At 36.3% G+C, this 22,677-nt stretch overlaps 1 protein-coding gene across 2 annotated transcripts in view; it reads right to left on the bottom strand.

The window, feature by feature from the left end:
• The window catches only part of dmd (dystrophin), a 432,308-nt gene that overhangs the window by 283,569 nt on the left and 126,062 nt on the right, over positions 1-22,677 (bottom strand). For both annotated transcript variants that reach the window (XM_059327929.1, XM_059327930.1), the window contains exons 3-4: positions 3,733-3,825; positions 11-91 (exon numbers count right to left, since the gene is read on the bottom strand). The gene's annotated coding sequence lies outside the window, so the exon portion shown is untranslated. The remainder of the gene's footprint in view (positions 1-10; positions 92-3,732; positions 3,826-22,677) is intronic.

The following is a 22,677-nucleotide window of genomic DNA, read 5'->3' as shown; positions in this document are numbered from 1 at the left end:
GTATACTCACATTGTTCTTCTGCAGGATCTGCAGAGCACGATTGACATTGTTGAGCGAGTGAACGCGCGTGAATCCTCTCTCCAACCTCACCTACACACACACAAACAAGACAGAGGAGATTATTGAGGCACAAATGAACCTTGCTCAGGGGCATCTATGAATGCTACAAACAGCCACATTACAATAAAAGTGTGTTTGTATGTGTGTGTACGCCATTATAATAAGGAGATAGTATCAAACAAAGGACAAAGATGTTATCGTAGAGGGAGGAAAGGTGGTGGAAAGAGAAAGAAAGAGAGAGAAAAGTAAAAACACATGCTGGAAATAAGAGTGAGAAAAGCCTGGAGAGAGAGAGAGAGAGAGAGCAAACAGGCAAGGTGGAGGAGGTAGAGAGAGCTGAAGGGGAAAAGAAAAACAACGTAAGAGTAGAAGTTTGATTAAGACCGTGGGCTGCGTTGGTGTGTGTTTCCTTCTAAAATCCAGATTAGGATTTAAATCTTAGCACATGCCATTTATTTTCCACTTTTTTATGTATTAAAGTGATGATTTTAGCATGAAAGTTACAATTAGATTGAGCTGTTTTCACGCAGGGTAGGATAGAAGGCAGTGATGGGAAAGTTTTGCATGGTTACAACGACCTGCAAGAGTCAGTCAAGTGGAAGTGGAAGTATGAAATTTTTCTAAGAGGAAATGCAATTAACATGCTAGATTAACTGTTATGTGCCGTGGATTTACTGTATGATCAGCAGAGTCAGTGGTGTGGAAAAGAATATTGTATCAAATCTTAATTAGTATTTTTTCAAATTCATATAGCTACTCCGATCTTTGCAATCTATCCACATACCTCCAAGCAATTGCTGAAGTAGCCTCTGAGATACAAATACCCCTCATAGGGACGCACTGCTATAACAAGTTGATGTGTTGTATAGAAATAAAGAATAAAGAAATATCTAAATTTGTCCCGTTTCTCAGGATGTTATGGTTTTGTTTACATATGCAATAGTTGTGGGCGCAATAGAAGTATATAGTGCAGCTACTGTGAATTTTTGAAAACCTGGCCATAGTCAGGGTCATCCTGAACAGGAATCCATTAAAAAATTCCATATGCATGTAGTAGGGGTGGGCGATATGGCCCTCAGAGAATATCACGATATTTCAGGGTATTTTTGCGATGACGATATTCTTGACGTTATTACAAAATATTGAAAAATACATAGAAAATATGATTTTTCAGTCTGTATAAATAAATCAATCAATCAATCATAAATCTAAAATGTTGTGTAAATTGCAAATATCAACAGTTGCCAAATAAAAAAAATGTACTCTTGACTCTTTTGTACATTTTCTAATTAAAATGCATCAATCTGGTCCTCTTTGAGAGCTCAATGTGAGCAATTACCTCAAATAACATTTTTTTTTTTACAGTCCACATGGCTTTCCACCAGGACGTGGAGCAGCCAGACAGTGTTGGAGATTTTTTTTTTCTTCATAAAAGCTCAAATTTGGTGCCTCTCACACATTCCTATGCCACTATGCCATCATATACACTGATCTTATCATTGCCTATTTTAATTAATTATTGTAAAGGAGAATAATGGTTCTTGTATGTTTTATTTAAGGCATCTTATTTTGACAGTCTTCTTGTAAATTCTGTGTTAACACAGTGTGCTTTTATTTTGAAAGCTGTATTGTTTACCAACAGGAAGTAATAGTAGTTTTTGGTAATTAACACAACTTAAATTGTTAGCTAAAGTTAGCTCGCGGCTAACGAACGGCATAATGCAACAGTGTGTTTGAAAATACACCGGTATAATGGTGAACGATACGATAGGGCACACCTCTAGCATGGAGCAATGTGCTGTAATGTCATTAAAGCTGATATGTCGGTTTAAAGATGATTATTTAATGATATTCGTTGGAGCAGCATTTTGAAAAACATCAATTTCTATTATAATTGGATTTTATATAATGTGCAATACAATTTTTTTCAGATGGTTTATCAAATGTGAGACATTGAAATACGGGTCTTTCTTTGCATCTACATTTGTGGAATAGAGATTGCAAGAACTAGAAATGACAATGAACTTTGCAGAGTCAATATTCAAATGAAATATGTCAGCTTATACTTGTCATAAAAGGCAGGAAATTGGAATTCAACATTGTTCAAGGTCACTGACCTCTCTATGTCTTCAGAAGTCCAACCAGAAATGCCTTCACATCTGAATTTAAATTTCAGCATAAGTACCGACACTGGTGAAAATGTCCTGATTCTGTCGTAAAATCCACAAAACCTTCAATATTTTAAGATGAGATGATGTATTAATGATGAAATGATTCAAACTGACATTTACAGACAAGCATATTTGACTCTGGATCTTTACTAAACGACAAGGTGTTAGGGCTCTAAATATTTTGGGAACACAACTTGGAATTCTGCTCATGCTAACTCGATTAAATTTTTATTTCTATTTTTGAAGATTTTAGACTAGCTTTGTTAAAGCAAGTTCACTGATCAGTTGGACATGATGGCAGCATAGATTGGATGAATTTGTTAATTTCAGTGTTGTTTGTTAAGACAAACAACACTGAAATTCATTTTGCAAAATGAAGTATCTTATAAAAAGCAATGGCAAAATTTTGCTAAAAATATCCGTCTAATAACAGCTTGAAAACAAGAGGAAAGACTGCCATGGATTCTAGGTGGCAATATATGCCGATGATGTTGTGGTTCGCATGAAAAAAAACATTGGTCCAAATCTAAACAAAAACTGCTAAAATGTTCATTTTCAGCCAACATTCCAGTTGTAAAAATGTATATTTTATCCAGAATTAATTCCATGACTTCCAAGAACCATTTATCTCCATTTGTCAACTACTACAAGTTCAAGTAAGAATTCTTACATGTGCTTTTGCCTATATTTAACAAGGTTCTGTTAACTTATTTCACCCTCTTATTGGAGTAACACTAACATTCACCACACACAACACGGAACTTTGTGTTGCATTTATTGGATGAAAAGTGCGTTATAAATAAAGTTTGATTTGATTAGATTTGATTAAATGGCATTTGTAATGAAAATGGCTTGGGGTCATTTCATATGTGTGTGTGTGTGTGTGTGTGTGTGTGTGTGTGTTTCTCTCAAAGGCACATGTTAATATTTCGGCTAACAGCCATCTTTTTGATGGTGAAGAGCAAAAACTGAGTCTGACATAGACTCAAGCAGTTCAAGTCAAATGAACAGCTTGAAAGGGTACAAAGGTAAGTGGTGAACTGCCAGAGGTAAATAAAAAAAGGTAAGCTTAACCAAAACTGGAATATAATGTACATTTCAGAATTATACAAGTAGGCCTTTTTCAGGGAACAAGAAATGGGTTAACAACTTAACTCTATGGAGTCTTGGGCTATTTTGTCCATTTTTGTAAGTAATTTTGTGTCTTTTTTTGGTCATTTTGTGTCTTTTTTAGTCATTTTGTGTCTTTCTTTGGTCATTTTGTGTCTTCTTTTAGTCCTTTAGTCCAACATAAAATGTGATTTTGAATCTTTTTTTTACTTTCAAAACACTATCATGCTCAACAAAGAATTTTAAATGTTGCAAATGTGCATTCATTTCAGAGAACACTGAGACATTAAACTGCATAATTTTCTATGTTTTGGTGTGTGCCAGCTTTTACAGTATGTTCCTGTGTGTGTGTGTGTGTGTGTGTGTGTGTGTGTGTGTTGGTATTCCTACCAGCTCATGTCCTGCCAGCCCCTCCAGCAGCTCCAGCAGACGTCTTCCATCACACAGATCTGAGAACAGATCCTCCACGGGTGGTCTCCCTGTCTAAAACACAGATGCACATACAATTTATCAGTTTTGCTGAATATATCAAAAATGTTTTTTCAATACTAAATATTCCTGTGATTCAGCATGTGAGGCGGACGGATTGAACAAACGGTGCACTTTCACCCAGGAGAAATGTGTTTGTGTCCCGTGTGAAAACAAAAGTGAACGGCTTTTAACGTAACTTGCGTTTTTTACGTAACTTGCGTTTTTTACATAACTTGTGTTTTTTACGTAGCTTAGGTTTTTTTTACGAAACTTACGTTTTTTTATGTAACACGTTTTTATGTAACTTACGTTTTTATGTAACTTACGTTTTTACGTAACTTACGTTTTTTACGTAACTTACGTTTTTACGTAACTTACGTTTTTTACGTAACTTACGTTTTTTACGTAACTTACGTTTATTTACATAACTTACGTTTTTTACATAACTTACGTTTTTTAAGTAACTTACGTTTTTTTATGTAACTTACGCTTTTTACGTAACTTACGTTTTTACGTAACTTACGTATTTTACGTAACTTACGTTTTTATGTAACTTACGTTTTTTACGTAACTTACGTTTTTTACATAACTTACGTTTTCTTACGTAACTTCCGTGGCTCACGTGACTCTCGTAACCACTTCACTTCCAGCATTTAAGTACATTTATTTACTGTTTTAACTGGGGTTTTTTAAACGTCTTACCAGGAAGTTTTTTTCTCCTAAACCTAGGTGGCTTTGTAGCCTAAATTCACAGAATTTTACATGCATGTTTCAGGTGGCAACCTCAGGGTCTGAAAAGCAGAACCAGCAACAACTGCAGGAAGTTACAAGAGGTCATTTCATTTGTTCCATGTAAAGGTAAAAAGTTCAATCCTCATACTAGACTAGGTCCAATGGTTGGTGTTACTGTGAATGTGAAGACAGCAGTAAACACCCGAGAGGTTGTTCTTTATCAGCGCTGGTTAATCTAGGATTACAAGAAAGTGGTTACTTTACATTGGAAAACACTGCAGGCTGAACACAGAGAGCCAGCAGAGTGAAGAGAAAAGACACACATTCACTCCTCTACTACACAATATTGCATCTGACACATTGATGTATTGGTGTTGTCTTTATTTACTTTTTACTTAATGAATTGTATATTTGTCATTGATTTGTCTCACACATATATTTTATGAAATGTATTTATTTTGTCTTATTGATTCTTATATCTTACTGTTATTGTGTATTGTCCAAAAGTTGTACTTGCACTTTGAAAATATTGTTTTTTTTAACTTTTGTGCCAATAAAGCCTTATTGAATTGAACTGAATTGAATTGAGAGAGAGAGAGAGAAGAGAAAAGAGAGAGATGCTCCTTATTAGCAAAGAAATAAATCTGTTTTCACACAAAATAATCTTGTGTACTGAAAATGAATGACAATGCTGATTTTAATATATATATAATTAATCTAATTAATTTGAGGCTTTGTGATTAATTAATCGAAATTAATCGCATTTTAATCGCATATAAATATTTGACCTGAGAACAGTGAGAAGTAATTTTTTTCACATGGATTTTTAGTATACCATTGAATAATGACTGAATACATAAGCTTAAGAAACACAAATATTGTTCATTTTTGTTCAAGTCCAACAGACCAGTGCAATTTTTGCCATTAAGTGTAGCAATAGCATATTTATAAATATAGTACATTTCATAAATCCAGGTAGCCTATAGGTAGGTAGACCTTCTGTAAACTAGAATACTTTGGTTTTTGAAGTAAAACACAATCCACGCTAGCTAGCACACTAGCCGCTAGCTGCTATATGTTTAGCATTGAGGTGATACTTGAGGCTGGATGTGCTGCTATGGTGATATGTGAATTCCTGTTGCCTAGCAACACAACCATGCTCTTATGGACGCTTCCATCCGTTGGTTTTTAGTAACTAAATGTCCCATCATCCACGGGGCCAACCAAAGGTCTCATCAGCTTCTTCCTTCATGTTCACTGTGGTTTGTTGTTGTCTCAACTCATCAACGCCAGTTGGTGCTCCACTATAATCGCTCCTCCTGAAACTCATCCAGTGAGAAACGTTCCGCGGTGCAAAAATAAGTGCAATTAAAATGCGTCAATTTTTTTAACGCTTAAATTTTTGTGTAATTAATTAATCTTAATTAACGAGTTAAAGTCCCGGCCCTAATATATATATATATATATGTATATATATATATATATATATATATTATATATATATGTATGTATTTTGTTTAACCTCAATAGTCTTTAGAGGGCTACAGCTTTTAACTTGAGGCTAATCAATTACTTCAATTTAAGGTGGACATTGCCAGTGCCCTTCACATGCACACACTTTATTAGATGTGTCATAACAGATTTGAGATCAGCTAATCTGGACTAATTTTTCGGCAACACTTGATTTAGCATGGTGAGCAGCATGATCATATTGTTTAAAAAATTGAGAAAAAGCCTAGTGAAGTAAGTAATTATGAAAAAGTATGAGAGGAATGGGGGACGACAGGAAAGCTGCAAGGACATTGACAATAAGTCACCTCAGCAGAGCTTTCCTTCTTCATGTTGTGCCAGTAGCATCATGTACAATAACATCATGAATCTTCCCTGCATTATTACTGTCCTGTTACTGTGGCAGAGATCTCTTCACTTGCATCGATCATACATTATTACAACAATGGCTGCGATGTAGAAGTCTCCACTGCTGAATCTAAAATGCATTAGCAATGGCAGCAGGCAGAAATAAAAAACGGTTACATTACCCACAAGTGTGGGGAAAAAAACATAAAACACAATATAGAGAGAAAGGTGAAAAAAGAAAACACTTTTCTATAATAAAGAAATTCAGTTATCAATCTTGTGGAAAGTGTCTCATTTTCTCATATTTTCCTTTTGTTTTAGCTCTCTTCCTCTTCTATCTTATATTTTATACTCCGTCTCCCCCACACATTCTCTCATATCTCATTCTCCTCTCTTATGTGCTTATTTTCCTCCCTCTGTCTATCTTTCTCTTTTTCCATCCCTCTCCACCCTCGACCTACGCCTCTTGGCATCGTCCTGAGACTCCACATTATTGAGTCATTCTCCATTTGCCAGGCCAGTGTGTGCGGCTATGTGTGCGTGTGTTGGGAGTAGATGTATTTGAATGGATTGTGGACGGCGTGTGGGCGTAGGTGATAAGTGAAGGAAACCTCAAGTGAACACAGATAAAAGAACAGGAAACAAGACACAAAAAGAGGCATATGCACATTCCAGTACTACTACGCTGGAGAACACAAAGAAGCACACCCGTTAAATTCTCTCTATCCAGTCAATCTTGTGACAGCCTCCTTCATACTTCCAGTACACTTCAACAATGAAGCCAGTTCTTCAGGTGATCTCTGGACTGAATTGATGTTCCTGTAATTGCAGCTCTCAGAGGAACCACTTGAACCTGAGAAACTGGTCCGGACTACTGATGTACCATGAAAGAATGTACACTTCAAGTATCATACGCAGAGGACTCAAATCAAATTAAACTGCTTTCTATTCTTCTGTTTCTGTGGCTGTTTTCTTGTGTGAACACAGCAGTACGGTGGCCCTGAGAGCTCACAGCGCTGCAACTTTAGAAAACACATGCAAATACACAAAACACAAGCAAATGCAAACGCCGGGGCTTTTCAAAGGACTGCATCTTTTGAATATATGATTGCCAGGAAAAACAATGTTAAAGGGAATTTCCATTTAGTATGGGATTATTTTGTTCAATACATTAAGGACTTGTCACAGTAAGCATATGTTGTTGTCCTCGTTTTGGGTTGACTGCCTGTTTTTTTATTTTTTTTATTTAATTACATTTATTTATTTTATTTTATTTTATTTATTTATTTATTTTTTCCTGTCTGTTTTTGGCGTCTGTCTCGGCTGTTTGTAAGTGTTTGTATTATATGTTGAAAAATGTAAAATTAAATAAATACTTTAATAATAAAAAAACAAACAAAAAAAAAACACAAGCAAATTGAGAAAACATCATCAATTTGACAACACAAGAGCAACATTAAGAAAGCTCGCTGCAAAGACCACAACACAACACAATAATAAAAAGCATATAGACCTTAACACAACAGTGTTATAGTGTTTCCAGAGGACCCTTAAAAGTGATGCACACGTCTGGACACGCATGTGATATTATCACGTTATTTCAAGATAATTATATTATTATTTCATGTTATAACGATCATATCGTGCTAACGTTAATGGCCGATCGATAGCATGTTAACGTTAGCCAGCGAACGATAGCATGCTAACATTAGCCGGTGATCGATAGCATGTTAACGTTAGCCAGCGATCGATAGCATGCTAATGTTAGCCGGTGATCGATAGCATGCTAACGTTAGCCGGTGATCGATAGCATGAGCAGGCGAGCAAGACCAAGACCATTTATTTGATTTGTTTAACTGCAATGTGATTGATACGGGCTAGCGGGCTATATATCATCATGTCATAACATGAAAATGTCATTATCATGAAATAACTTAATAAAACCACATGCGTGTCCAGACGTGTGCATCACTTTTAAGTGTTCTCTGGAAACACTTAACACTGTTGTGTTCTGATCTGATCGTGTTGTGTTGTGGTCTTTACAGCGCATTTTCTAAATACTGCGCTTGTGTTATGTTTTCTCAGTTTGCTTGTGTTTTGTGTGTTTGCATTCTGTTTTCTCAAGTTGAAGTGCTGTGAGCTCTCAGGGCCACCGTACATCCAGCCCCCTTACTGCCCAAAGAGGCCATAGAGCGACTTTTCCTGCTTTACTCTTCATTTTACTTTTTCCTGCGTCACTCCATAACATTGCTTTCGCCATGGCGAAGTCAATAATTAGTATGGCCTCTAGAGGGTGCCGCCAACATCGTACATCAATATTGCAGCCCACTCATAGATTGCAACTGAAGATCAACCTAGCGGCATCAGATGGACACTATTTACAACTCTTGAAGACCTAGACTTTGCAGACAAGTTGGCACTGGTTTCCCATACACACCAACATAACATAAAAACATCCCGTGTCAACAGATTTGCACTATTTGTTGTGCAAATCTGTTGACACGGGATGTTTTTTCTTGCATATGTTGGTGTAAATAGGACTGAACATAAGCCTGAAGAAAACAGAGGTGATGACCTTAAACACACAAAACCCTCCACCTATACAAATAAAAGGAATAAATATACCCACAACAGAAGAGTTTTCATATCTGGGAAAGCACTTTAAGATATGATGGAGGAACAGGCAATGACATCAAAAGCCGTCTCAACAAGGCAAGAAACACATTCAGAATGATGAACAATGTGTGGAAGTCCACGAAGTACAGCATCAACACCAAACTCAAGCTATACCAGAGCTGTGTTCTCTCCACCTTATTATACAGCTCTGAATGCTGGAGGAGGACGGAGAAAGACCTTTCCAAGATCTCTGCATTCCACACAAGAAACCTCAGAATAATCTTACGTATCTTCTGGCCTAACACCATCTCCAACCAGCAATTACTTGCTCGGACAAACCAAGAAAGTATAGAGACAATTATTACAAGAAGGTGGTGGAGATGGATTGGACACATCATGCGAAAAGAACAGGATTACATTACAAGAACCGCTCTACACTGGACACCTGAAGGCACTCGAAAGAGAGGACGACCCAAAGAGACCTGGCGTCGAACAGTGGAGAAAGAACTGAAAACCATGAAGCAGACCTGGAGTTCTATCCAAAAGCTCGCCCAAAACAGACAGGAGTGGAGATCCTTTGTTGCTGCCCTACATGCCATTAGGCATGAAGGGCAGTAAGTAAGTAAGTACTCATGGATTGAACCTACTGGTCCAACTAGAAGGTGGAGCAGGACCCACTAATAATGGGATGATACCTGTGTTGAGTTAGCCTTCAGGTCTTTACACTGGCTTCCTGTCACTCAAAGAATTGATTTCAAAATATTAATGTTGGTTTATAAAGCCCTAAATGGTCTAGGGCCAAAATATTTTACCGATCTGCTGATACGTTATGAGCCGTCCAGAGCCCTTAGGTGGTCTGGGACAGGTCTACTTACAGTCCCCAGAGTTATATATATATTAGGACTAAACAAGGAGAAGCAGCGTTTAGTTCTTATGCACCAAATCTCTGGAACAAACTCCCAGAGAACTTGAGGTCTGCTGCAACGCTCAGCTCTTCTAAATCAAGTCTGAAGACTTTTCTGTTTCCATTTTAACCTGTAATTTTTATTCATTCGCTTTTAAATGTTTTATTCATTCACTTTTTTTTAAAATTCGCTTTTAAATTTCTTCTAATGTGTTTTATGTATTTTAATCTTGCCCCTGTAAAGCACTTTGAATGGCCCTCTGTCCGAATTGTGCTATATAAATAAACTTGCCTTGCCTTGCCTTCAAGAGAAGCTTTGCAGATTTTTGACCAACTCTGTAGCGCAGCTGGCTGAAAATTGGAAAAGTTTCTCTTCAAAAGCAAAAATGTCAAGCATAAGCACTTAATTTCAAAGTGAGGATACATTGTTCAAGAAAGAAAAGAAAACAGATTGAGAAGGTAGTTTGGGGGTAACATGAAGGGCAGTCTGTTGTTGCATCTGCCAACAAATAAGTGTGAAATCACAAGCTGCTTCTGAGACAACTCAGCTCTGATTTGTTTTAGCACTTATGTATCTTTTCATCTTCTTCCAACACAAACCGGGATTAACATTTTCCAACAAATACGTTCGTCTGTGCTCCACTAATACACAGCCACGATGCAGGGACACATTTATACATTCCACAGGTATATCTGCCAAGAGAGTATCCAGCAGAATGGATCATGACAAACCTTGACACACACACAAGTGCCTTTATATTTTCAAAGTTCAATTATCTCTTCTTACTTGGGACCAGAATACAAAACACGGACTCGTCCCTCATGTGTATGTGTTAGTATTTCAGTCTTTTCAGAAGCAGACTTCTCTTCAGACGAAGTAATTAAGTCTCCATCAAGGACAGTTTGTCTGTCATCACCTTTAAAGAGGTTGCTGGGTTACTACTTGAATAAGGTGAAGTTAAGAGTAAGCAAAGAGGTTAGCCATAAATCAGATTTTTAATCCATCGCAAGGACATGAAGTCAGTGTGAACACTGAATTCACACATTTTTCCCCATCTCTTTTTCACCTGCATATAAAAAGTAAAAAGTCTGTCACAGTCCATGTAATCCAGCACCCATAAAAAATTCTGTTTATCACATAAGACAGCTGGAAGCTATAACTTACAAAGCCTTTAAAAAAAGTTGAAAACAGTAATGATAAGACTGAAAAATGTCCCTAAAATGTGTATGATTTCCACAGTGCATCTGTACTGGACAGCCTGTTTAGTCTGTGTCTATTTATTTTTTTTGCAATATGGAGATTTACACAGAAAATGGTTTTTACTGGCTATACTGCTTCATTGTGTGTATATAACGCTCACTATTCAAATACAAAAAATAACATGATACTACTTTAAACATCACCCTGAACAAAGTAAGGGTAACATAAGTCTAAATAAAGCATGGTAGAACTAGAACACTGTCAAAGTATAAAAATGGGAAAATTGCTTTAGGCTGTATTACATGTTTTTTCTTTAAAATTATGTATAGAGCTATTAACAAAGATCTAAAAAAAAGCTTTTTGCATGTATTTTCTAAGTTGTTGATTTCCATCTACTGTCAAATCACACCTACTTTTGAAGATTATCATGTCTATAGGAATGGACATTATCAGGGGTTATCATTATATAAGTATGAGCAAGTAGGGACTGTTCCATCTTCGACTAGATCCAGTAGGTTGTTATTAGCCCATTTAATGGCCGGTTGTTGAAAACTAAGTGGTTTACGCTAGGTTATGCTGTGGGCAAAAAGTTTTCTGGTTAGGCTTGGTGAAAGTTGGATTAGTTGTAGGATAACATGAGTACTTGCCACCAACACCCATTGCCTGGGGCTGATAACAACCTACTGCACCTACTAGACGCTGGAGCAGGCCCCTACCTGTTATTATACTGGTATTATTAGGGCCCGAGCACTAACAGTGTGCGTTTTTGAGAGCTTTATCGGTAACACTTTACAATAAGCAACTAAGTAATGTTTATAGATGGTTTATAGACCAATTATTAACCATTTAAAAAGTGCTATACATCTTTAACCTTTAAATGTTTTCAACCAATTTCTTAAAGGTATATGAATCATTTCAAAATCATTAACATACTTAATATGGTGTTAAAAATGTTATATTGAGTGCAACTAAAACTATTATAATTATAATGTAATTGTTTGTTAATGGTAAAGTAACTATAAACTTACATTAATATACCATCTATTTGTCATTTATAAAAAATGTAGTTAGTTAAACATTAATAAATTATGTATTTACCATTCTAAATGGCCTATATATGGTTTATAAATGATGAGTAAACATTAATAAACTATCTGTTTACCATTTATAAATGATGGTTATTGTAAAGTGTTCCCGCTTTATCATATTCCAAAGCTCACAACACTCAATTCAATTCTGCAGAAAATGTACGTATTTCATTGGTTTCAGAAATGGGCGTGGCAAAATGACCTACTAGCGCCCCCTAGAATTGAGCCCCTTAAACAGGTTTGTCGTAGAGACACAAAATTTGGTACATTCATGTATCATGGGAAGACGCACCAAAAAGTTTCAAGAAGCTATACCCAAAAACGATTATTATTATTATATATCATTACTATTATAATATATCATATACCATATATACTGTACAATTATTATTATATTATGATATAATGTTGATACTGTTCAGTAACAATACCACTACCATCATATCATCAATATCATTACTTCCTCCTTTCCTTTTTCACTTCCTTCTTTACTTCCTCCTTTACTTCCTTTTCTACTTCCTTCTTTAATTCCTTCTTTACTTCCTCCTCTACTTCCTTCTTAACTTCCTTCTTTACTTCCTCCTTTCCTTCTTTCCTTCCTTCCTATCTATCTATTTATCTATCTACTGGCCCATACTAATGGGATGATAACTGCTGACGTCTGCTGCTAGTGTGTACTTTTAGTGAAAGGTAAAATGTGCTAACAGTTTGTCCTCAGTTCCTGAGAGACACAAACCCACCATCAGCGAAAACAAATCAGAAGCAGGGATGCTTTCAGATGTCATCTTTCATAATTGAATTTTCTAACAGGTTCTCTTATGACTAAACTATAAATCACACAGAGGAAAGATAACACAAAAGATGGGACATAACCTGCACAATTTGATCTGAGGACAGTTAAAGGAAGACAACCTTACATTGTAGTGATTGGTAAACAGCCGACTGAAAGGCTTAGCTTCGTACATACACTGTAAAAAATGTCTGTAGATTTTACGGTGAAAAACTGCTAAACCATGACAGTAAAAGACTGTAAAATGATAAATGGGTTAATTCAGTTTCAGTAACAATTAAACACTGTAAATGTATATATCAGCCAAAACAGTATTTTTACAGGTTTTAAATAAAAAAAAAAACCATTACTCTATTACTGTAAAATACATTGGCACCGTGTTTGTAACAAAAAGCATCACTGTAATTTTTGCATTTATTTTTTGTAAAAATACTTTTTCTCACTGTTAAATGTACTAAACACCATATCTCTAACAGAAATATACTGTAATATTTAATGGTAAAATCTTTAATTTATGCGGCATTTATAAAGTATTTTCTTGTCAATTATATGTCAAATCTTTTGATGGAAAAACCTTTTATTTATACGGTAAATGCAATCTTAAACGTGAAATCAACAGTGTCAATATCTTTTTAGCGTAATATTAGAAAAAAGTTGCACCGTATTTATTACGGTAACGTTCTAGCAACCACAGCTGCCAGTTTTTTACCGTAAAAACAACGGGGTTTTTTTTTTTTTTACAGTGTAACCATTCATTCTGCCTAGCGACCACTCATCTTCGTTGTGGAACTGCCTGGATTACACTGAGAAAACAGTCGACCTGACACATTTAATGGTAATGTCTTGTGTTTCCTGGCAGGAGCCAGTAGCAGATGAATGTCTGGTTGGAGTCACCGCTATTTTTTATAGTGAAAGGACACATCAGCTGTCTGACTGAACAGTTCAACTTTAACTGACTCCCCGTGTTAGCATCAGAGCAAATAATTACAATTTTATGGACACTGCAAAGTTTTAGTCCAGATACTTGGGCCTCAAAAGCCCCAGGTCCATAGCTAATTAAATTTATACAACATTTAATTAAATTGTCACAAACTAATTGACGCAACAGCCAACCTGAGGAACAGCTGGTTGGTCTCTGAGGCAAAATATAATTAAAATGCGATATGTATTCTATTGGGCTCCATATTATTGATGGATACTTGTGTACGGAACATGGGTCATGGGGAATATTTGAGTATGTAAAGATTCATTTCATTTGAGGAAGCAAACGTATAAAGTTTTCAGCTTTTGTATGTAAACTTCATCGCGTTCATTTTTATTTATCTTATATAAAGATAAGTTGATATATTGACTATCATGACAGGCCTAGGAGGTGTTTACTCGCCCATACTTGAGGAATGATAAGCGCTGATAAACCGCCTTTAGACACAATTTGTTCTGATTTAGCATAGACTGAAAGCAAACTGAATTCTTCTGAAAAAAGGTATAAACGCATCAGTTTTGCTGGTTATTTTCACGTACATGGAACATATCAACGAGCACGCCTCTAGCAAACGTTATTTATCTAATATTACAGAACACGTCTTTACAGAGCAGCTATCAAACTTGAAAAAAACAAATAAGACAGCTTTAGAGTTTTCTCTGACAAGATGTAAACTGAGATGATGTACAGAGGTGAGCTGCACTGCAGAACGCTATCAGCAATTTCACAGGCAGAAAGCTGTAAAATGTATCTATTTAATTCATATCTCGCAGGATTTCAGAGTCTCTCTCTATGAGCTACAACACACACACACACTGAGAAAAACACACTCAAACACAGTGATTTTCCAGTCAAGGATCTTGCTAATTGTCATTTCCAGACAGATTTTACATGACTTTAAGCAGCAGCATTTAACACGGTGTCTCGTGCGTATCCCCTAAATACGAATTCAACAGATTCTGATGCTCTTGTTGCCTCCAAACACAGATTAGGTGACTCATGACTAAATCACTAGATTTCACGCAGATTTCATGCATCTATTGTGTAACTAAAAAAAACATTTCCTCCATTATAAAATCATACCCTGCAGTGGTTGTATTTAAAAAAAAAAATTCAAGCAAATTAAAACAAATACAAGTTGTTCAAAGTAAAAGAAAATAAGCTTTTGGTTTGAGTCACCAAGGAGAGAAACACTTTGTGATTGACTGTACAACACAAACATTTCAAGTTGAAATAATCAAAATATATTAAAATGATCATGCAAATCGCCCAAAAGCAAGAAACGCTCTAATGTAGGATTGTGACCCTGCTTTGCTAAATTACCATGAGACAGTATAGCTGGAGAGCGTAGGCTACATTATGTTCACACTGTTGGTTTAGAAGCACGGTGAAAAAAGACACAAACAAGAAATCTATGCAACGGAAAGAAAGGAAACCCTATCAGTAAAAACCATGCCTTACATATGTATAACAGTGTGTGATTGTCAACCTCACTAAACAACTAGTTCATGATCAAAAGTATTTCTAAAAAAAAATCACAGTGGTAATCTCTGTGAACAACTGAAACAACTGAAACCATACACTGTAATAAATTATTCTCTAGCCATTTCATTTTACTTAATATATTTGATAAAATGTATTCAACATAAATGCGTCCTTGATTTTGAGGCAGTTGTTTAAGTAACTTTAATATAAAAATGTTTGAGATGGAATTTATTTTGATCACATTAAATATAATCTTTATGTGTATGTAATTCATAATCAAGAGAATTTTGAATGAATCCAACATAATAGAATTAGTCTGTTTTTAATTGACAGGCACTTCCTGTTAAGTTGTTATTAACTCAACTTGTAACGTAGTTAGATTTAATTAATAATATTGTGTGCAATCTGTTGCCTCAATTTTATTGAGTAGCTATTGTTTATCTTTTTTTACAGTGTACATGACAAATCCCATCACACAAACATTTTCAGCCTGGTCCCCTCCTTCTACCAGTTACTCCCATGACTTGTTTTTGGCCTCTTAACTAGAAAGACAGAAAAATGTCAGTAACAACAGCAATGGTAGTTGCTGTCACTGATGGTTTATCTACGGACACAGTTACGTCTCAAGTTGCAAGTTACCATCAAGTGTTGCCATCATTTGGAGACTAATTCTCACTTCTCACTTGATTTATTACCTCAGTTAACATTCTCATACTAATTTTATGGTCTCAATCGCTCGTTTCAAATCTTCTTCAATATAGGATGATGTAAATTTTGTAAACTATGGTCCCATTTAGACTTAAATAGATGATAAAGTCTACCCTATGATGAACAGGTCGCATTGATAAATGCCGAGCCTTGCGTAGAAATGATCGTACGCCCACTTTACGCTCATTGGCCCTCATTTATCAAACGAGCGTACGACAGAAAGTGAGCACCTGGTAGTACACTGCAAAAAAAGAAAAGTTGGGTGAACTCAAAATTTCAAGGCAACAAACTTCGATAAAATTTTAAGTTGGACAATTAAACTAAATATTTTAAGTTTTGTTTTTGAGTTTGCTCAACTCTGAATTCAGATTTTTGTCAACTCAACTGTAAGTTGTACTAACTTATAATTTAACATTGTAATAACTTTTGCAACTTCTGCAATGTGCTGAATTGGCACGATTGTAACGCCGCTATGAAATGTCAGCTAATGTTGCAACCACAATTTTGAGTTAGCATTGATACGCTAATGGCTACTCTTGTAGCTGTAACAAGCAGCAACGCTAGTATCAGTTAGCCTCTAGCATCAATTAGCCGCTAGCTTTTGCTAATGAATTTCACCGCTTTCCCACATTTCACAACAAAGAAATAAGAGTTATCAGAACTATTGTCCCTTGTTGTGAACCCCAACTTAAAGATATAAGTAACAACAACTCACCAACTTGTTTTTGAGCAGACAACTGGCTTCCTTTGTTGTGCTAACTTACATTATTGCCCTAAATGTCAATAATTTATATTTCCAAGTTTTACCAACTTAAATCACTGTTTAAGGCCAAAAAATAGAAGTTGGCTTTTTTGCAGTGTAGCTGGTGGCTGAAAATAGGCTCTCTGTGTTCCCACATGTCTCCTCTCTACATACATACTTTATGCTGATAACATGCAGTTTAAGGCAAAACTAGTTTTTCTCATGTAGCACTAATTTGCTATTTCCGCCTGCTGTATGTGAATATTTGTGCTACTGAGGTCCCTAAACAGGCTTTGAATGCCATAAACTGGGTATCAGTGGAAAGCTGAGACTCTTGTGGATTCAATGAGCCCAGTTTTCTTCATGTGGGATGCTGAGGACAAGTCCAATAAGGCAGTGGGGTAAATGTGATGGAAAATGCTGCGCTTGTGTTGTCAAATTGATGAAGCTGTTGTTTGTGTTTTGTGTATTTGCTTGTGTTTTCTTGAGTTGCAGCGCTGTGAGCTCTCAGGGCCACCGTAAAAAAGTATACTTTATAAAGTAATTGTTGATGTATACTTGTTTTCTGTAAGGGGTTCTGTTGCCACATTTACTTTAGCTGAAAACCTGCATGACATGCAGTACAACTTCAATTAGCATTTAGATTTAAAGCCGCTACAAGTTTTGAGGTTCTGCTACTCGCCTATATCACTCAGCTGAGTGTGTGCTAAAGTGTTGACATGGATCAACAGAGCAAATGATCAACTGTGGACACATGGATGAGATTACTGCATTCTTCAGCACAGGTAAGCTGTCAAAAAGAACAACTTGACCAAAACCATGCATTTATTTAAAGTTGAAGCTTTCCAGATATGATTCTAACTGATGTGTGAATCTTAATACTTGTTTCATATGCTCTATGATCAGACAGCGTACTGTATGTATGTGTTTATTTCCTTGCAGTAAGACGCCAACCACAAGACAGTCTGATCTGTATGTATTAGAGCTTTTTTGACCAGGATTCAATGGATTTTTTACTCAATTATCCTGTTCATTTTCTATTGGACTTTTATTACACTGTAAATATTACAGATATGGAAATGTAAGGTAAATGTATTTTAGACAACCCAGCCCTTGATGTTTGCAAAAAAAGTATACAAGTTGTTCTAACAGTAGTCAGGCGGCTTAGCTAAATAAAGGGGACACGCTGGACAAAAGCACCACATTTTTTCCACGTGCTCTCTATCACCATAGGTTTAAATTTTTGGAAGAAGAAGCCACTTCATCAAGATGGCCGATCCGAGATGGCACCCATATAAAGTCTATGAGAACCAATACATCTTCCAAGCCACTCAGAAGGTCAATCTTGGTGTCAAAATCTACATTTTCTGGGTCAAGGAATCATTTAAAGCTGTTGAGAATATCACTAGATGATTATTTGATCAAATAGATATGTTCATTTTCACCCAGAACTCGCAACTCGCTTCAAGTGCTGCAGCTGAGAATCCTGAGCTGAAAATGTTTGGAATCTAATAATTATGTAAATACATGGCCAAAATGAACATATCTATTTGATCATCTAGTGATATTCTCAGTAGCTTTAAATTAGAAACCCAGAAAATGTATATTTTGACACTAAGATTGACCTTCTAAGTGGCTTAGAAGATATACTGGTTCTCATAGATTTTATATGGCTGCCATCTCCGATCTGCAATCTTGATGAAGTGGCTCCTACCAAAAATTGAAACCTATAGTGAGAGAGAGCATGTGGAAAAAATGTGGTGCTTTTGTCCAATGGACTACAGACAATGTGTTGGATTTAATCAGCTGTGCTCCACCAGCATGAACCAACACAAACAAAAAATCAAGTCAACAACCTAATAAACCCAACTATTGTTTGGAGGTCTACATAAATTTAAACCACTTATGCGTCACTGACAGAAGAGTAGTAACACATCAGAAACAAAGCTGCACAGGTGCATGATTTTAAACCACAGTATTGTGTTGTAATGCTAATGTTTTCACATCAGTTTGCCAAAAACAAATGCAGCTGCAAATCAGAAATCTCAAATACCCTAAAAACAGACTCGGCTTTTTAAACTTCCACTCAAATTACCTTTCAATCAATCTTATGTCACAAGTTTTGAAAGTCTCTGTACATAAAACATGCTAGCCATCAGTCTCATTCCTCCCATGCTGCTCTACAGCAGGTTTGGATTAGTTTTGACTTGGAAACGGATCACTCAGCTGTTGTAACTGTTCTTACACTAATTTTCACAGCTTGACTCAGACACTTGAATGCCAGCATATTAGGAAGGGCATATTAACTTCTTATTTTTCAAAGACCTTTTTGGGGGTTGTGGGAAGTGGATGTTTAGCGGGAGATAGCAGGTCAACAATAAATGCCACATAGAAATGGTGACATCATCTGAAAGCTGTGAACCTGAAGATTAATTTGAGATGCAGCTCAGCACTGTGTGTCAAGTTGTTCTGGTCAAAATATCTAATTGAAATGACTTAATCAATTCATTATTTATTTATTGAAGCCTATTATGGTGTAAAATGGGTCATACCATTAGTGGACGCTTTGTAGAGTCCAGTCCACGTTCAATCATAAGTTGTTGCAGCAATTTTTCGGTTGATACCATTTGCTCAATAATGCAATTTTATTCATGTCAAGAATGGATAAAAATGGTCAGAAAAACCCTCCAGAATAAAACATTAATATATAAAGACCAAAGTTTTTGAACCCAAGTCTCAGCATGGATTGTTCTCTGTTGTTCCAAACGTAGAAGAATCTATGCTGAGACTTGGGTTCAAAAACTTTGGTCATTCTGGAGATGTATTTCCAGTGATTGGATTAACTTTGCAGTGTTTTTTCAACAACTTCCCTAACATGCTTGGGACATCTAATGATTCCTTAGATCTTCTAGTTTCATGTGAGTTTGGGGTTTTCATAATCTCTAAGCCATAATCATCAAAATTACTAGAAATACAGGCTTGAAATGTTTCACTCTAAGTGAAACTCATACATTATATAGATTCATTACACATTCTGAAATAATTGACAAAATATATTAAACTTTTTCATGATATTCTAATTTTTTAAGATGTACCTGTATATGCAACCTCCTGCCACACACACCTCCAGCAGTCTCCAACTTTGTTCCAACAGGTAGATCTATTACCTGGTTCCAAGTGTTTACACTGAGCTGGAGAACATTCTTCTCCTATATTGCTCCCTGGACTTGGAATAAGCTCTAGAGCAGGGGTGTCAAACTCAAATACACAAAGGGCCAAAATGTAAAACTTGAATAAAATCGCGGGCCAACATTGAACAAATAAACCTTTTAATATATACCAAACATGTTTTGCTTTAACATTAAATATGGAACCAGCAACGCTTATAAACATACAATATATAACTAAATAGTTCAGACATGCAAAATCAAATTTCAAATAAAAAACACATCAATGTCATTAATTTATTAAATAAAAAATAAATAAAAATCGTATGCCTCTTTTCTATTTGCATCCTTCTGATTTAAATATCAAAATAAAGTTTTTCAACAGGTTAATAAATTCTGCCTTTCTTTTCTTCATTTTTGGGAAGGGGTAGCTGGGAGACAGCTCTAGCTTGAGGTTGCTATGACGACTGTCACAGAGGAGCGTTTCTGGGTCCTGTCCTGATTGACGCGCCAAAACAACAGCAGGGCATTGTGGGATTTGTAGTATTAGCGGTAAATGCGCCGTATAATACCGGCGGGTCAGCTTTTATAGTACAATAATAACATAATAATTTGGTATTGCCTTGCGGGCCAAATAAAATTACACTGCGGGCCAAATTTGGCCCCCGGGCCACAGTTTGACACCCCTGCTGTAGAGCATACTATATCTCAATAATCTGGTCCCCCTGGAAAATGTTGTCTTGTTATAAGTCAGTGTAAGTGAGAAATTAAACTGCTTTATTTGAACTAAATTTAGTCCCTCACCTGTGTGACAGTATACAATGTATATTGTCGCTTGTGACTACTCGCTACTTCGCCAGCTTTTACAAATGGCGCGTGTTGTTGTGGCGTCGAGTACTACATCACATCCTGCTTAGCGTTCTATCCAATTAGCAACCAGGCTTTTTTCAGTGGAGAAAAACGGCCAAAATTTGGCACAAACACGGGGCAAAAAAAAGTCCACTCCGGACGGCTCATATTCAAATTAGGGGCGTTTTGGCGAGTGAGATCTGCCTCAATCCAGGTATTGGACTGTAATGGAAACTCCTGTAATGTGACACGCAAATAAAGTCAAAACAACAGCAATGCATTGCAGATACACCATTAAATGTAGATACTACAAAGTAATCATCCACAATAACCATCAGGCTAAGTACTGTGTAATTATCAGTGTAGCAATGGGGAAAGTTATTTGACAACTTTAATCTTGTATCATCAGCATAACGAGGCATCCAGGAATACTAAAACAGGAGAGTTATGTTTTCCTTACCAAGGCTGTACTGCTAATTCTTTCATCTCATCACACCTCTGCTTTACTTTTTTGTCCCTCAGCTTCAATGTTCTGTCCTGTTTCCTCTTCTCTCTTTTCCTATCAGAGTTTTCTGCAGTTTTTGAGGACCTGAGCACACAGTGACAGTCAGGGTGTGAAATTAACACCAGGCACTGGATGAATGCAGTCCTCCACTCTCTCCGTCACCCTTTTCCTCCCATTCCTTCACTTCCTGGCTGTCTAAGGTGGATTCATTTGTCCATTGTGGTGGGAGAAAAAACACCTAAATAATCATCAGTCAGTGGATTAAACTCCAAATTAAAATTCTTTGACCTTCAACAGCCACAATACACTAAGCACCTGCATTACCACCCATTCTGTATGTTACCACACGATAGAGTGGGTGTTATCACTGACCATCAGCCCATAAGTAGAGACAAACAGGGGACTGCCCCACAGTTACAGTTAGATAGATGATGGTGATTAGTTCATAGAGACACCTAAAACTGTTGGATGCTGCTGTTTTGCACATTCTATTATATTTCTTTTTATTATGTTGCTTATTTATTATTATTTTTACTCTATACCAAAAAACATTTTGTTTTTTTTTGTCCAGATGGCAGTAGTTGGCATTAACAAAGCACATTTACTTGATTGCTTTATTTAATTTCTATTTTTTTCAGTAGTTTTCAGTTTTTTGTTAGGTGTGTGTGCTTAAATACAAACAATTAAAATGTCAATAGCTGTCCTTTTTTGATTTCTATGCTTAGGTTTTTATAGGCATTTTCTATCTACTTTGTGTAGCAGGGTGGTTCTTGAAGCAAGTTATAGAGTTAACAAGGGATTTTACAACTGTAAACAAAACAGTGCTAAATTTGGCCGTTTGGGCCCTTCTTGGTGAGCTGAGCCAAATGATCCGGATCCCTAAAAAGAGCCCAAATTCCCATTACTAATGAAAACAACCTACTGACCTACCAGCAGGTGGAGCAAGCCTTTATACTTATGGGCTGATAACCACTGATAACACCCATTCAGTTGCCTGATAACATTCAAATTGTGTGTTGTTACTGTCCAAAGCAAGTTCAACTTTGATCTATTCTGACTCCAGGATCCTGAAGTAGAGTCTGATAGCTGGAAGCCTGAGTTAAAGGCTGAGTTAAAGACCAAAGATAGCTGGCTAACTTACTAATACCACAAAATAATATCCGGTAGCTGAATGTGTCAGAAAAGTAAATTTCATTTTGCAGTGTATGCTGCACTGGATTTGAATCTGATACTGTTGA

This window comes from Centropristis striata, chromosome 24 (genome assembly GCF_030273125.1).
Source record: "Centropristis striata isolate RG_2023a ecotype Rhode Island chromosome 24, C.striata_1.0, whole genome shotgun sequence".
Taxonomy (NCBI): domain Eukaryota; kingdom Metazoa; phylum Chordata; class Actinopteri; order Perciformes; family Serranidae; genus Centropristis; species Centropristis striata.
The sequence above is the reverse complement of the archived record's forward strand: the minus strand, read 5'-3'. Positions and strand labels throughout refer to the sequence as shown.